The sequence below is a fragment of the Peromyscus californicus genome, unplaced genomic scaffold (genome assembly GCF_007827085.1).
Source record: "Peromyscus californicus insignis strain IS unplaced genomic scaffold, ASM782708v3 Scaffold_12__1_contigs__length_115047231, whole genome shotgun sequence".
Taxonomy (NCBI): domain Eukaryota; kingdom Metazoa; phylum Chordata; class Mammalia; order Rodentia; family Cricetidae; genus Peromyscus; species Peromyscus californicus.
In genome coordinates, this window is record NW_026294413.1 from 93,581,526 (window position 1) to 93,597,110 (window position 15,585).

At 48.9% G+C, this 15,585-nt stretch overlaps 1 protein-coding gene across 7 annotated transcripts in view; it reads left to right on the forward strand.

Annotated features, from left to right (window-relative positions):
* The window catches only part of Arhgap22 (Rho GTPase activating protein 22), a 165,990-nt gene that overhangs the window by 36,939 nt on the left and 113,466 nt on the right, over positions 1-15,585 (forward strand). The window lies entirely within an intron of this gene.

A 15,585-nucleotide genomic window follows, 5' to 3' on the forward strand; every position in this document is an offset into this window, starting at 1 on the left:
TCTCCAGCACCCAAGATACCGATGTCTGTAATGTTATTAGACACCCAGGGCATGAGTACTGTCAGACGAGGGCCAGAAGAAGACCAGGCTGACCTTGAGGCCCCAGACAACCTGAGCATTGGCCATGACCTTGTTTGAAGAGGACAGTAAGTGATTTGCAAAATAGGACTGAACTGGCCCAGCCCTGGTCCAGGATGCCGCCTTGACTCCCTGACCCAGGCAGCTTGGGACCATGCTCTACATCTGCTGAAATCATCAACAACCTCAGTGATTGCTTAACCAAGGGGAGAGACTGTATTGATCTAAGCTAATGGCTTGTAGGCAGGCAGAAAATGAAATTTATAATTGATATTGAATCCCATCGACTGTAGGCTTTTGGTGAATGGGTGAATGGGAATGGAGGCACTCAGCACTGATAGGAGCCAGGCCAGCAGCTCCCAGACAAGGTTCAGAAGAGGGGTAGGAAGCTTCAAGAGGCTCGGGCCTCAGAGCGGAGATTCAGGGCTGAGCACACCACCACTCTCTGCACACGTAGGCAGTTCCTTCCTCCCACGCTTGCTAGTCTAGGAAGTGACCAGGATTAGCACTTTGCTCCTTTTCACGAGTGGAATTCCGGGGCTCCTCCACTGAGCTACCGAGTAAGGAAACACTGGAAAACTGTGGTTCCATGTTTCTAGGCTCCTGTTGGTTGACTCTCCAATTACACACACATCACCACCAACCTCACTGTGTCCTTGACGTCTGCGTGGTGTGGATGGAGGCTGTGGGTCCAACTGAGAATCATGATGGAGCCTCAGGAATGGCTTCTCCAAGATCAAGGTTAAGAGTCTAGGAACCAAGCAGATGTGCTGGGTTATAGACCCTCTTCTTGCCCCACCCCCTTGTCTACTCATCCTCCTGCCGGGCAATTCCCTTCACTCCCTGGCCCTCCCTGTGGACAGCTTCCTCACTTCATGTACTTATTCTGCCTCGGCCTCAGCTATGGCCTTCCTGCCTCCTCCAGCTGCCTCGTCCCCCTAGCCTGACCTCGGCATCGCTGTCCCATGCTCCTCTTTCCTCTGTGTATACCGCTGAGATAACAGCAGTGTTTGTTCCCCGTCTGGCTCTGCCCAGCAGTCACCCTCCCCCAGAGTCTCCCAGTGCTGAACACATAGAAGGGCACTAAATTCAAAGACCGGATAAAGGAAAATGGCGACTGCATGTGGCTGATTCTTGGGGTGCATCTGCATGGAAGTAAAGAGCAAGAAGTCCAAGTGTCCCCCAGCTTCTCTACCACACAGCCTAGCTAAAAAGCAGGCCGGCTGGGCCAATGAGGCTAACTTTTAAGAATGTAATCTTTTATATTGACTCTTTAAATCTTAAAAAAAAATCTTTATAAAAAGTTGCCAGAATTTTCAGGCTACCTCATTACTATTTTAAAGGTTAAGATGTCCATTGGTGGGGTTGGAGAACAGGTTTTCACATTGTTACCTTGAAGTTCTCCAGGCAGGGAAGACAGCGCTATTATGAGGGCCCGGCTGGATCTCTAGACCTCCGGGAAGAACAGTTGTCCAAACAGAGTCCAGGCAGAACACTAACAGTCTAAAACAAACAAACAAACAAACAACAAAAAGGAGAGGCACTCAGAGCCACCTTGAGATAAATCGTCTGCTGCTGCAGCTCACTCCTGGAACAGCACAGGACCCCAGCAGAGCCCCTCAACCTTGGCTACAAATCACATTAAGTTTCTAAAGCATCCCATTGGCCCCTCCCCAGTGCCCTTCCATTACCTCACCCCTCTCCTCCCAATCAATCTTTCGACCTCAATACTTACCCTTTAAATCAATTCAGCTCTGAGATTCATCTTGCTGTTTCCCCGGCCCGCTTTCAAATCTCATTGACTTTCATAAATCACTTGTGTTTCTGCTCTCCTTCTCCTCCTGCTCCGTTCTCTGGTGCAGCACTTACACAGCTGTAGACGCAGACACCCGCAGGCTTGCTGCAGGGCGCCCAACCCCAGCACATGTGGTCCAGAGGGGCGGATGGGCCAGTGGCCGCTGCAGCTGGGCTGCCTCGAGCCTTTGAAAAGCTCCTGAAAGTTATTGAATGTGTTCAGTGAAGGTCCATAAAGTAGACCCTAAAAAAAGGATTCACACGTAGTTTTCATTAAAGAGGTTCCCTGGCTGGTGGAGAAGTGAGGGGGTCCGGGAACAGGACAGATTCTAAAGGGAGAACGGGACCCAAGCCATAAAAGGAGGTCTCTGCCTAAGCCCCAGGGAACTCAGCTTTGACCAAGGGTTACCTGCGGAGGAAGACATAAATTCCCAGGCACTCCTAGCTCTCCCAGTTCAGGGTAAAACAGACTCTAGCCACCAAAGGGCGGTCTGGAACAATCTAGCCATCCTCAGAATCCTCCTGGGAATGGATTGTGTCTAATTTGAAGCCCCCTGGGAGAGAGGGAGCATGAAGATCCGCAAAGAGATCCAAGAGAACTTGGGCAGAGCTGCTGCACAACACGATTTGAAAGGCATCTGTGAACATTCTCTGAAGAATTCCTTAGCATCAGTAGTCGCCCCAGGTAAGTGATTGCTGGCCCACACTGAGTCCCTCTACAGGCTGAAGGAAACCCAGGCACACCAAGGACTTACCTACCGAGAGATCCGTACAACTGACAGACCCTAACTGTGGTCCTTGGAAGGTCCATAGACAGTCCAGGCCCAGGCTTCCTCCAGCCCAAGTCTGCTGCTGTGTCCTGACGTGTGTGGAGTTAGCCTGTCCCCTGCCTAGTGCCTCCCCCAGACAGACACTGGGTCCTTGCCACTCTTGGTTGTGGTTGTGGCCATGTATGGTGCTTGTCACAGGAAAAACTCAAACATCTACCAAATTAGTGATCTATTTGTTGTCGTTTTAGACATCCATGCTTCAGTATAATTTACATAAATAGTTTGAATCCATACAGTATCACAGCTCTGTTCTTCCCTTCACACACGTGACCTGTTAGGTGGGATATGGCCCTCACAGACCTTGTTCTATACCAAAACTTATGGCCACCCAAACCACATTGTGGCATCTTCTGTTTGGGGCTGGTGATTTTCTCCCCTTTCGTGGAGCTTATGTTTCCTGTAATGTTCTGCAACTTGCTTTCCTCGAGTTCTATAACAGTATTTAAACACAGGCATCCCTCCATATTCACGGGTCCTGTATCCTCGGATACCACTGACTGCAGACTGAGAAAAGTAACTGTATCATTGTTTCCTAAAGGATACAGTGTAATGACTACTGACATAGCATTGTACCAGGTTCTGTAAGTCATCTAGGAAAGAACGAAGGTGTCTGGGAGGATTGTGTGAATTATAGGTAAATACTGTTGTTTTATATGAGGAGATTGAGCCTCTGAGGGGTTTGAAATACCTTGGGGGGTGGGTCCAGAACCAGTCCCAGGCGTGACAATTAATGTTAGAGAAACTGAAAGAAGAGATGAGAGGGGTAAGGAGATTGCATGTTATTGCTGACCACAGAAGGAAGGTGTTTGCGCGAGAAATGAAGAGTCGGGGAGCTGAGACCCTGAGGAAGCCCTAATGGTGTCAGGGAGGGTACAGGACTGAGCACAGCAGTGTCTGCCGAGGACACTGTGGCGGCGGCTGGGCTCTGAGGGCTGTAAAGTCATAAGGCTGGGTCCCTAGGACCCTCGTGAGCCAGCCGTGGTGGGATCCTGCAGGGTTTCCACTAAGCAGCTTGTTCTAACTCCTCTCTTTGAAAACTCCCTGGCTGCCCGCTGTAAGAGGTGACTGTAGGTAGCGTGGGGAGGTGTGGGGAGCAGGAGAGGGCAGACAACAGCGATTGAAGACCCCCTTTAGCTGTATAGCCCATGGGCAGAGCAAATACCACTACAAGGAGGCCATGAGAGAAACGGGTACCAGGACAGGAAAAGGCAGAATTCAACTCCCAGCTTGTGATACCAGGACTGTCAGGACAAAATGACACTTGATCCCAAGTTCAGAGTTGAACTGCACATGGATGGCATTTAAATCCATGAGACAGTGTAGATGGACGTGGATCTAGGGAGTAGCCCTGGGTACTCAGGCTGAGCGATCTGAACAATCTGGAGACGGCATGTGGCACCCAGTGAGGAAAAGGCAGGAGGGTGCTGTTGGGACCCTAGTGTATAAAGTACTGTCTGACAGAGCAGGATCAACATGACTGCCGTCACCACCCGGCTTCAGCCCTGGCAGTCATGGACACCCATGTCCATCTATCCTTCGCCCACCCCACCCCACCCTAGTCCCATTGTTGCTCTTCTTTCTCCCATCTCAGACAGACAGGGGGACGTGTTTCCCCTGTCTACCTCCCGGGAAAGCTGGACCAGGACTAGTGTGACTAGAGCACCCCATGCTTCCTCACCAGACCAAGTGGCAGCATGTGGAGTGCCCAGCACAGTCTGTGCCAGGCTACCCTGGCTCAGGGTAGTTCCGGGCAGTGGTGGGATGGGATGGGGTACAGCCAGGCCTGAGCACAGAGGACTGTGGGGACACAGGTGGTTTCTGGGACCTCCGGGTGGAGGGTCTAGACACTGCCGTAAGACCCCCCCCCCCCTCCACCCATTGACACCTCTTTGCCTCCTGCCATAATTTGGGATGGCTTCCCACCCACAAGCCCAGCCCGTGCTCAGACTCCCATGCTAGCACCTGTGAAACCTCCCTCTGATTCCTTCTTCCACTTGACCTTAGCCATGCCCTTAGCTATGGGCATGTAGGTCCTTCCCTTCTTCCTATCCTTATAAGGAGTATTTCAGAAAGATTTCCCCCTGTTCTTTCAAGATACATGTGTGTATGTGTGTGCACATGCATGTGTATGTGTGTGTGTGTGTGTGTGTGTGTGTGTGTGTGTGTATGCATGTCTGCATGTGGTGGTATTGCATACAGGTTCTACAGTCCTAAACCCCTTAGCCCCTCCATCTTTTTCCTGCTCACCTCTCCCAGCCCCTCACCCAGGGAGATGAATATTTCTCTCTGTAAGGCCATTCTTGCTCCATCATCCAACAAGAAACCAGAGGCTTTCATTGCACCTGTCCATCCCACATGCTTCAGCCTTCCCTCGGGGTCTCTAGGGGCACACCGTCTCTCCAGCACACTGCACTCCCCCTCGCCGCCTCTAGGGGCATGCCGTCTCTCCAGCACACTGCACTCCCCCTCGCCGCCTCTAGGGGCACACCGTCTCTCCAGCACACTGCACTCCCCCTCGCCGCCTCTAGGGGCATGCCGTCTCTCCAGCACACTGCACTCCCCCTCGCCGCCTCTAGGGGCATGCCGTCTCTCCAGCACACTGCACTTCCCCTCGCCGCCTCTAGGGGCATGCCGTCTCTCCAGCACACTGCACTCCCCCTCGCCGCCTCTAGGGGCACACCGTCTCTCCAGCACACTGCACTCCCCCTCGCCGCCTCTAGGGGCATGCCGTCTCTCCAGCACACTTGCACTTCCCCTCGCCACCTCTAGGGGTATGCCTCTCTCCAGCACACTTGCAACAACCTCTTCCATCAACTACGAAAGTTCTCAGGTTTCTCCTCACGGTCCCTCTTCCTCCCTGCCCAGACTTCCTGGAAGAGGTCATAGGGGCCCATAGCAGTTTCCTGAGGAGTCAGTACACTGGCCCTGAAGCCAGCAAATACAGATTCCAGAGCCAAGTGCATCACTTGTGACCTCAGGCAACTGTCTCCACCTCTGCAGATCTCAGCTTGCACATATGCAAAATGGAAGTAGTAAGGAGACTTGTGTAAAAAAAAAATAATAATTCCTGTAGAAAATGAAGATCCACATATAGCATGTAATGTCTAAGCCCATGTGAACTGTAACTGTTGCTACTATTATAACAATTATTATTGAGTACCTCCTGCATAACCTGTAATTTACTATGTTGTAGCCTTTTTCCAATCCCTTTGTCTGTCTCTGTCTCTGTGCCTCTCTCTGTGTATCTCTCTCTGACTCTATCTGTGTATCTCTCTGTCTCTGTCTGTTTCTCTCCCTCCCCCCCCCCCCCCCCCCCCCCGCCCTCACACACACATATAGACACACACACGTGGGACACATAAAGTTCCCCAGGAAAGTTCTGGATCTTTCCTAGCTCTGTTTCTGGTCTCTCCTCTTCCAGCCTACCTCCCTCTACTCCAGGCAGGTGCTACTCAGACCCCATCATTCCTTGGACTGAAAGGCATCCTCTGGCCAGCTCCAGGGGCAGAGGTGTATACAACATTTTTGTGCCCCCAGGGAGCAGCAGCTAGCTGAACAGACAGCAAGAGCACATGGAAGACTGTTATTCATACCATGTTAAAGGTGAAGTGAGGAAAGATGACTTTTGTGGAGTCCTCTGAAGTACAACATGGAGGAACCGTACCTGGAGTGGAGGTCCAGACTCCTACAGTGTAATGAGCCCAGGGCAGTAACCATATCGCAGTCATTTCAGCAGCCTGGAAATCTGGACTCTAAACTATTTGCCCACAAGTTTAGGTTGAGCGGATGTGGAGGCGGGTGCCTAAGCAGCCCCGGTGCGTGCATGTGTCATGAGACAGCCCAGCAGTTGTTCGCTGAGCAGGTGTTTCTGTTGGTAGATACATGATCATGTTGGATATACCGTGACTCATGGTCTAGGGCAGGAACGGGGTTTGCTCTGTGTACCTCAAGATCGTAACTGCATTTGGAGAGAGGACAAGACTGTCAGGTCTGAGTTGAGGGACCACAATAGTTTCATGAAGGGGTTGGTGCTTAGGCATGAGGCCAGGCAAACTAAGAATCTTAAGTTGTGGCTCTTGCCAGCTTCCAACCACTGTTGCGGCCTCTGAGGACCCCAGTTTGCACATCTGCAAACAGTAAAATGTAACTTGTTAGTGGGAGAATTCAAGATTGAAGCAGAGCATTTCCTTGGCCACTGCATAGGCGTTTGGGAGAGGCCTGTAGGTTGTTGTCCAGGCAAAGGTGATTCTATCCGAGTTGATTCAGTAAAGGGGGCTGAAAGGAAAGGGGGAGCACAGGGGACCACTGGGTTTGGAAAGTACTCACTCGTCGAGTTGGGGGAAAGGTAGCACCTCAGTGTGTGACATTCTCTAGCTGTGGCATCCTGAAAGAGGGAGGGTGCTCAGCGGGTTTGGGAGAGTTTCACACTGAGTTTCTCATTCGGGCCAAAAAGACCCAAGACCTTCCGTGGAGCATCTGTATATGGCTTGACCCACGAGCCTCCCATTCATAAATAAAGGACTCACGATAGGAGAGGGGGAGCTGGGACAACCTGGCGACAGAGAGAAGACATTGTGAGAACTTCTGGGAAGGACAGAGGAAGCCAAAGCCAGCAGCAGGTGGTGAGGCTTGAGTCCAGAAGTTAGCCGGAAGGCACTTCAGAGTGGAGGGGCAAAAAACCTGGAAGGGGCCGGGCGGTGGTGGCGCACGCCTTTAATCCCAGCACTCGGGAGGCAGAGGCAGGCGGATCTCTGTGAGTTCGAGGCCAGCCTGGTCTACAGAGCGAGATCCAGGAAAGGCGCAAAGCTACACAGAGAAACCCTGTCTCGAAAAACCAAAAAAAAAAAAAAAAAAAACCTGGAAGGGGTTGGGGGTGATGGCATCGGAGTCACGGGCGGAACCATGTTTTGGGGGTTTGGTTGGAGCAATATTTGGAGGGGTCGAAGTCTTCAAATGCAGAGTGCATTTGTATGAGGGTGAGGAGCCCTTGCCTAGGCTGTCCCAGGAGAGACGGTGAGAGCAGACCCCTGCGGCACATGCCGAGGTCAGGGTAGCAGAACAGACACCATGTTTGTGCTGACCTCCTTAAAATCAAGAGCCCTGCCTGTCCTGAGCCGAGCTGGTTCACATTCTGCTCACCCTTCAAAGCCCGGCCTGCTGGCTCCGTGGAGATTTTCATTCCTTTCCGCGGCTCTGCAGAGATCTGCAGCCCAATGGTCTACACCTTCGTTTAATTTTCCTTCCCGTTAACTGTCAGGAACTGCACTGGGAAAGACCAGCTCAGAATCCGGCACTGTACTTGTCAGGGCTCTGTTTGGTTATGAGGGAAGAGAGACGAAAGAAGAGGGAAAAGGGAGGGGGTGGCATCCTGTTGGGAGTAGAGAGCCCCCAACTTTAGGTACCATCCTCCCCGGGCCTAGCTTGCTTCAGGCTCGCGCCCCAAGTCCAGTCAGTTCTGAAGCCGTAGCTTGTCAATGCTGCCTGACTCAGGGCCTGGTTTAAATATTTACAGAACTGGATAAATTGATTAAAGGAAGTGCTGAGAACAGGAGCAGTGGTTATTAATAAATCATACCAGTGGCTGTTTTCCTTGTGAGACACTCCACGGGTCTGATAAGTAATGTATGCATGATTGATCATCTGGGGAGAAACCTGCACTGGTGTGGCAGTCACCATGGCCTGTGCAGGAAAAACCTCTCTGAGGAATTGCAGGACATTGGAATTGCTCCCTTCACTCCCTGGAATGTGGCTTCAGTGAGGCCTGCTTTCCATTACCTGGAGCTCTCAAGAGGGCTGGTGTCTACAGCTTGACAATCAGGGTAAAAATCTCTCCCTTCTTTGTGTTGACATGTCAAGGGACATGTATGCCAATAGCATGGTGAGCCCTACAATCACTTATTGCCCATGTTGCCAGGCTGTGCATCCGTTGGCCTGTGCCCAAGGAGTTCAGCCTTCCCGGAGAAGCCATATTGCATCTGTAGAGCCCACCCGGCATACTCGGGAGGGTCCATCTCTGCTGATTAGTCCTGAGACTGGTGAGTTCTGATGTCAGCTTCCCTGTCCAGTATGCTAGAGGGAGGGAGAGAAGGCAGGTGTCTGGTAGAACAAGCAAGCATCGGGTTCTGTTGTAACAGAACACAGAGTGCAGCCCTAAAACAGTCCATCATCAGCCAGTGTCTGTCCAGGGCCTTGGGGAGACTTTGGGGGAAGATTGAGGCTCATGTGGACAAGGCTTCAGTCACCACTGAAGACCCCAGAGGGGACCATGGAGACTAAGCCAACCTACCCACAACAAAGAATCCTTACTCACAGGGCCACCACTGCCTGCCAGGTCTTTAGTTAGACATATCAGGCAATCAAAACACAAAAATCCATGCATTTGATGAGTTAATTTTATTGAACTTGCTAAAAAAAACAAACAAAAAACAAACAAACAAAAAACAGGTTCAGAGATGTGCAAATCAACACCTAGAAAAGAAAATTCAGTAATCAAAGGGACACCTATGTCCTCTCTTCTCCTGGTCCCTTGTCAAACCTCACCAGAATACTGAGGTCATGTTCACTTTCTTCCCATCGTGGACATCATCTTCACCTCCTCAGACCACATCAGTCAGTGCTATTCCTGGCTGGCTTGAGCTGGGACAAGGTCAGGGGAGATGGCATCCGTGGGAGCAGAAGGGTCCCTCCTGAGAGTTGGTGCTATTCTACCAGGCACAACCTCTCTCTGCCTTATCAGGGGCCCTGCCCAGCCCAATTAGAAAAAATATTTCTTCCAGGTCTGTGTTCTCCAAGACAGGACCACTAAAGCAGAGACCCTAGGCAAGGTGCACCTGATAGCAGGAAACAGAAGGGCAGCCTTTCCAGGGCCTTGGGGAGACTTTAGGGGAAGATTGAGGCTCATGTGGACAAGGAAAGAGCCCTAAGAAACTAAGACCTTCAGGCATGTGGCTCTCCCCATCAGAAGTAATGAGTTAGGTGTCTCCTACAGGAAGTAGAACCCTAGCAGGGAGTCCCACTTGATTAGCCCTCTAGAAGAAGAGAGCTAATACTGTCTTTTTGCACCTACTAAGTTCTGGAGTGTGAATCTTCAAAGTATGATCTGCAGCACTGGTGGTCATGGGGAAAGTGGTGTTCCAGTACACCTGTGTGGTGTAATACAGCCACACACCATGTTGAGGAAGCAGTATGTAAAGGCACTTAGAGTGCCATTAGCCATAGACAGACCTCTTCTGTCTAAAGTTCCTTTATCTCGGTCATCATCACCATGGTTACCAGTCACTAGGCCAGTTGATGTGCCAAGCATTACCAGGGCTTGGTGATCTCTTCTCCCCCTCTAACAGTTTCCCCTCCTCCTCCCGCTTACTCTGCAGCGGGTATCATAGACCTATACAGACTGGAGTTGCTGACCTGTAGACTGAGGAAGAGTTTACAGTGCTGGTAGTGAGATAAATCCAAGCCTTTGCCCAAAGTCTGTATTTCTTCAACTAGACCCCATGATGTGATAGCTAATATCAATGGTCAACTTGACAAGTTCTAGACTCACCTTGGAGACAAAAATCTCTGGGCATGATGGAGTTTCTAGACTGGGTTCTTTGACGTGGGAAGACCCATTCTAAATGTCAACAGCACCATTCTACTGACTAGTGTCCTAGCCTGGACATAAAGGAAAAAGTAAGCTAAACACCAGCATCCACCTCTTTCTGCTCCCGGAGTGCAGGTGCTATATGACCAGCTGCCTCACACTCCTGTCGTCTTATTCTTTTGACTGTAAACTCAAACTGTGCGCCATAGTAAACTCTTCTTTCCTTAAGTTGCTTTTGCCAAGAACCTGGTCACAGCAACAAGAAAAGTAACAAATATAGAAACTTGGTATCAGGAGTGGGGCTGTAATACAGAAAGTTGGTACCAGGAGTGGGGCTGTAATACAGAAAGTTGGTACCAGGAGTGGGGCTGTAATACAGAAAGTTGGTATCAGGAGTGGGACTGTAATACAGAAAGTTGGTACCAGGAGTTGGACTGTAATATAGAAAGTTGGTACCAGGAGTGGGACTGTAATATAGAAGTTGGTACCAGGAGTGGGACTGTAATATAGAAAGTTGGTACCAGGAGTGGGACTGTAATATAGAAGTTGGTACCAGGAGTGGGACTGTAATATAGAAAGTTGGTACCAGGAGTTGGACTGTAATATAGAAAGTTGGTACCAGGAGTGGGACTGTAATATAGAAAGTTGGTACCAGGAGTTGGACTGTAATATAGAAAGTTGGTACCAGGAGTGGGACTGTAATATAGAAGTTGGTACCAGGAGTGGGACTGTAATATAGAAAGTTGGTACCAGGAGTGGGGCTGTAATACAGAAAGTTGGTACCAGGAGTGGTGCTTTAATATAGAAACTTGGTACCAGGAGTGAGGCTGTAATATAGAAACTTGGTACCAGGAGTGGGACTGTAATATAGAAAGTTGGTACCAGGAGTGGGGCTGTTGCTGTGATAAACTTCACCATGTGGTTTTTAGGTGTTGGATCTAGAAAATTCCTAACGTGCTATGAGAAGAGCTTAATGGGTCACTCTGATGAGCAAGGGGAAGGTCAGAATGCTGAGAGAAACACAAACAATGTGTTTTGGAGGAGAATAAGGTCTTTTGGGAACTAGGCTGGAAGTCATTCAGGATGTATTCTGGAAAACAATCTGGCTGCATTCTTCCCACATCCTGAGAACCTCAGTGATGCTGAATGCAAAAGTAATGGACTGATTTGTGATTTGGTAGAGGAAATTTCAAGACAGGGTAGCATCCAGGATGCATCATGGTTACTACTACTTACTGCTCTTCTTTGGGTTTACAGCAAAAGACAGTAAAGAGTGAAGGAAAAAGATACAAAACATGTTCTGTTTGGCAGGAAAAGGAGAAAGTGTAAAGTTGTAGACATGGCAGGAGCTGAAAAAGCAACTACAATTGTGGAAGAGATTATCACCATTAAAGAAAAATCTACATCTCTATATACTGGGACAATATGAAAGGTGCCCTAAAAATAAGAATCCATATATCAGAGGCTCTGTCTTCTTCTGAAAACCCAAATTACTTTCAGAGGAGAGAGCCTAAGCTGAGAATGCCACTTGAGGGGGTCATGGAAGCTTGTGCCAAGGTTCCAGATGGCTGCTGAAGCCAGATAATGTGTGGTGGGGGTCATAGTTTCTGCAATGAGGCCCTGAGAATCCATTGTGGGAAGCTGTAAAGGCAAAGCCTATGTTGACATGGAGATCTCAGGATTTTGGAGATACTAGGACCACAAGAGATCTTCCAAGGAAAAATGCAGGCACAGACTGGAGCTGGCCCAGGAGAGGTGTTGCAGAGCTTGAGGTATAAGGCCTCCCATGCTGTTTAGCACCTAGATGATTCATTAAGAGTCCCAATAAGGGACATGGGGCTGCAGGATTTGATGTTTGCCCTGCTGTGTTTTGGTCTTGCTATGGTCCTCATTGTTGTGTCCTCATTGCCCTCTTCTGGGAATGTTTACTCTGTGCCATTGTGCGTTGGAAGTGTGTGACTTGTTTTGGTGTTATAAGGGCTCACAGTTAAGACATTTCCTGAGTCTCAGAAGATACTCTGTGCTTGTATTTTGATGTGTTAGAACTGTTGAAAATTTACGGGGATTTTTGAAGTTGGATTGGATGCATTTCTCACTATGAGATAGCCATGAGCCTATGTGGAAGATTATAGCTTTAGCACGGTATCTTTTGGTGTCAGGTTGACAAGGGGTGGACTTTTGATGGTTAATATTAATTGCCAATTGACGAGATCTAGGGCACATTGATGTCAATGAAGGAGTTCCTAGATTGGGTTAACTGAAGTGGGAAGATCCACCTTTAATCTTGGTGGCACCATTCAATGGGCTGTGGTCCTCGCCTGGGTCATAAATGAAAACTGAGCTGAATACCAGAGTTCATCATTTCTGCTTTCTTACTGAGAGTACAGTGTGATGGACTGCCTCATGCTCCTGCTGCCACAACTTCCCCTTTGTGTTAGTCAGGATTCTGTAGAACAGAACTTATAGAATGAATCTACATATATATGTATATATGATTATGTACACACACACGTAGGGGATTTATTAGAGTGGCTTACAGGCTGTGGTCCAGCTAGTCCAACAATGGCTTTCTACCAGCAGAAGGTCCAAGAATCTAGTAGTTGTTCAGTCCATGAGGTTGGATGTCTCAGCTGGTCTCCAGTATACTCCAGAACCCCAAAAAGCATATGCTCTAATACCAGTGAAGGAATGGACGTGCTGGCAAGAGTGAGAGCAAGCTTCCTTCTCTCCTGCCCTTTATATAGACTGACAGTGGAAGGTGTGGTCCAGATTAGAGGTGGATCCTCCCACCTCAAAAGATCTGGATTAAAGGTCTATCTTCCTACCTCAAAGATCTGGATGAGAAGTGGGTCTGCCCACTTCAAATGATTTTAAGTAAGGAAAAAATCCCTCACAGGTGTGCCCAGCCATTTGTGTTTTAGTTAATTCCAAATGAAATCAAGTTGATAACCAAGAACAGTATCACAAGTCCACCCCTTGCCAACCTGACACGCAATCATATCTCCTTATGACATGGTTAATTTCCAGATGAGAACATTAACTAGGTCATAATAATGCCTAGACATGATATAACTATCACACATACGGTGGCAAACAAATTATGTATTTAAATAGGTCATAATTATGCTTGACATGATATAACTGTCCCTCATACAACCGCAAATACATTATAAATTTGGAATAGGTGGTAATGTTCTTTGAGGGATATTCTTCTTTCGTTTGTTTTTGGTTTTGTTTTGTTTTGTTTTGATTTGTTTTGATTTTCGAGACAGGGTTTCTCTGTGTAACAGTCCTGGTTGTCCAGGAACTCACTTTGTGGACCAGGCTGGCCTCAAACTCACTGAGATCCTCGTGCCTCTGCCTCCTGAGTGCTGGGATTAAAGGCGTGTGTCACCAGCGCCTGGTGAGGGACATTCTTTTTGTACAAACTTAAATATGATAACCACTGATACTCTATTGATGTTACATTACATGATAGAGAAATCAAAGAAAGACAAATGTCTGTATAAACACATTCTTAACAAAATATGACAGAAACACTCAGTTATAATCCTGGCTGGTTTCTGCAGCTGGTCACCTGGCCTTAGCTGGTATTTATAACTACCTTCCTCTACTACCCATTCAGTATTTCCTCCACCCTTAGCAAGAACCTCAGCAGGTCTTGGCTCTTTCCCTGGAGCAGTGACCCATACCTTCATTCCTGACAAGGGTCTGTGCCCCTTGTCATCCTGCCTGGACTAGGCTGTTGTAGTTTCCCATCGACTTTAATCACAGGACACGGTAACACCAAGAGACATCCTAAAGGAGCTCCTGCACTCCAGACATAATCCTTCCTGCCACCATTGTGGAGAAACAATCCAGTTTCTGCTTGATAGTCTAGATCAGTCACCCCTCCTAACACTGTTCTTCCTTTCTTAGCCTGTTGGCTTAAGGGCATCAAAATCTCAAAGTGGCCAGGGGGAAATCTGAGTTTCCAGTTCAATGAAATGTTGTGTCTCCTGGCAGGAGCGCTCCCTCTTCTGGAACCAAAACTTCTAGGCCAGCAGAACTTAAGGTCACAGAAACAAGAAGCAAAAATTTCCTAGTGGGTCAGTAGAGGTGATAGTGAGCAGAACTCTTCCCTTTTCCACCCCTCGATGCCTGGACCTGTGGATCCAGGGATGGGAGAAACAGTACAATATACTGGATGCTGAGTCAAAGCATATACTGCCTTCTGGAGAGCCCTGTCCCAGCCCTCCAGGCTGCTGCCACATAATTGGCACTGTTACTGCCTGTAACTGTGTCTTCAAAAGGCCATTCCATTTTTCTATCAGACCAACGGCTTCAGGATGGTGGGAACATGGTAAGACCAGTGGAATCTATGATCGAGGGCCCACGGTTGCACCTCTCTGGCCATTACGTGAGTTTCTTGGTCAGAAGCAGTACTATGTGACTATCATGACCATGGATAAGGCATTCTGTGAGTCCACAGATGGTATTTGGCAGAAACATTACATGCAGGAAAGGCAAATCTGTAGTCAGACAGATTGGCGACTTTAAACTGTGATCGGGGTAAGTGTGTGTTGATTCTTCATCAAGCAGCACAGTGGTCAGGCCCAGCAGCCAGATGGGAACAGGATGCGGATCCATCTGAAATACAAACACATGTCCAGCTCTGTGCCCGGTGCTGCTGGCGGGCAGGGGTGGCTCTGTGGTGGGAAGGAACTAGACTGTGCTGTTCCCAAGCACTCCTCAGATTTCTCGTCAGTCTCTCTGGAGAAACTCGTTGTGTGCGATCACCATTCCCCCTTAGTGTGGGAGGTGAGCACAGGGACAGCCGCATTCCTCACTAAGTCAAAACACTGCTGAGCCAAGGCTGCAAGGCCAGTACCAGTGGCCAAGTGATGGCTCTTTTGCATTGAGTCTTAAAGATTGAGTAGGACTTCACCAGCCGCCAAAAGCCAAGATCGGAATAGGAGAGAAAGGGGGGAAAAAGTCTGAGCTATTAGGATAGTGGTGTGGAAAATAAGGAGTTACTGGCCCTGAATGAGGCTTATCCATAAGGAATAAATCCAGAGAAGTGGAGAATTTTGGATCCCAGTGACAGAGCAGAAACTAATGAAGGAAGAGGCTATATAACTCCTCACAAGTGCATAAACCCAGGCTGCTTCTGAGGTGCTCTGGCATATGCCCTGAAAATCCAAGGGGAAAGTGGATCCAACTTGTCTTGCCATTCTGGGCCCCAGGCCTTGGTCTCAGGGTAGCCTGGGTGTTGTTAAGAGCTGACCTCAGTCTCCACACTCACTGTGTGTTCTTGGCTTC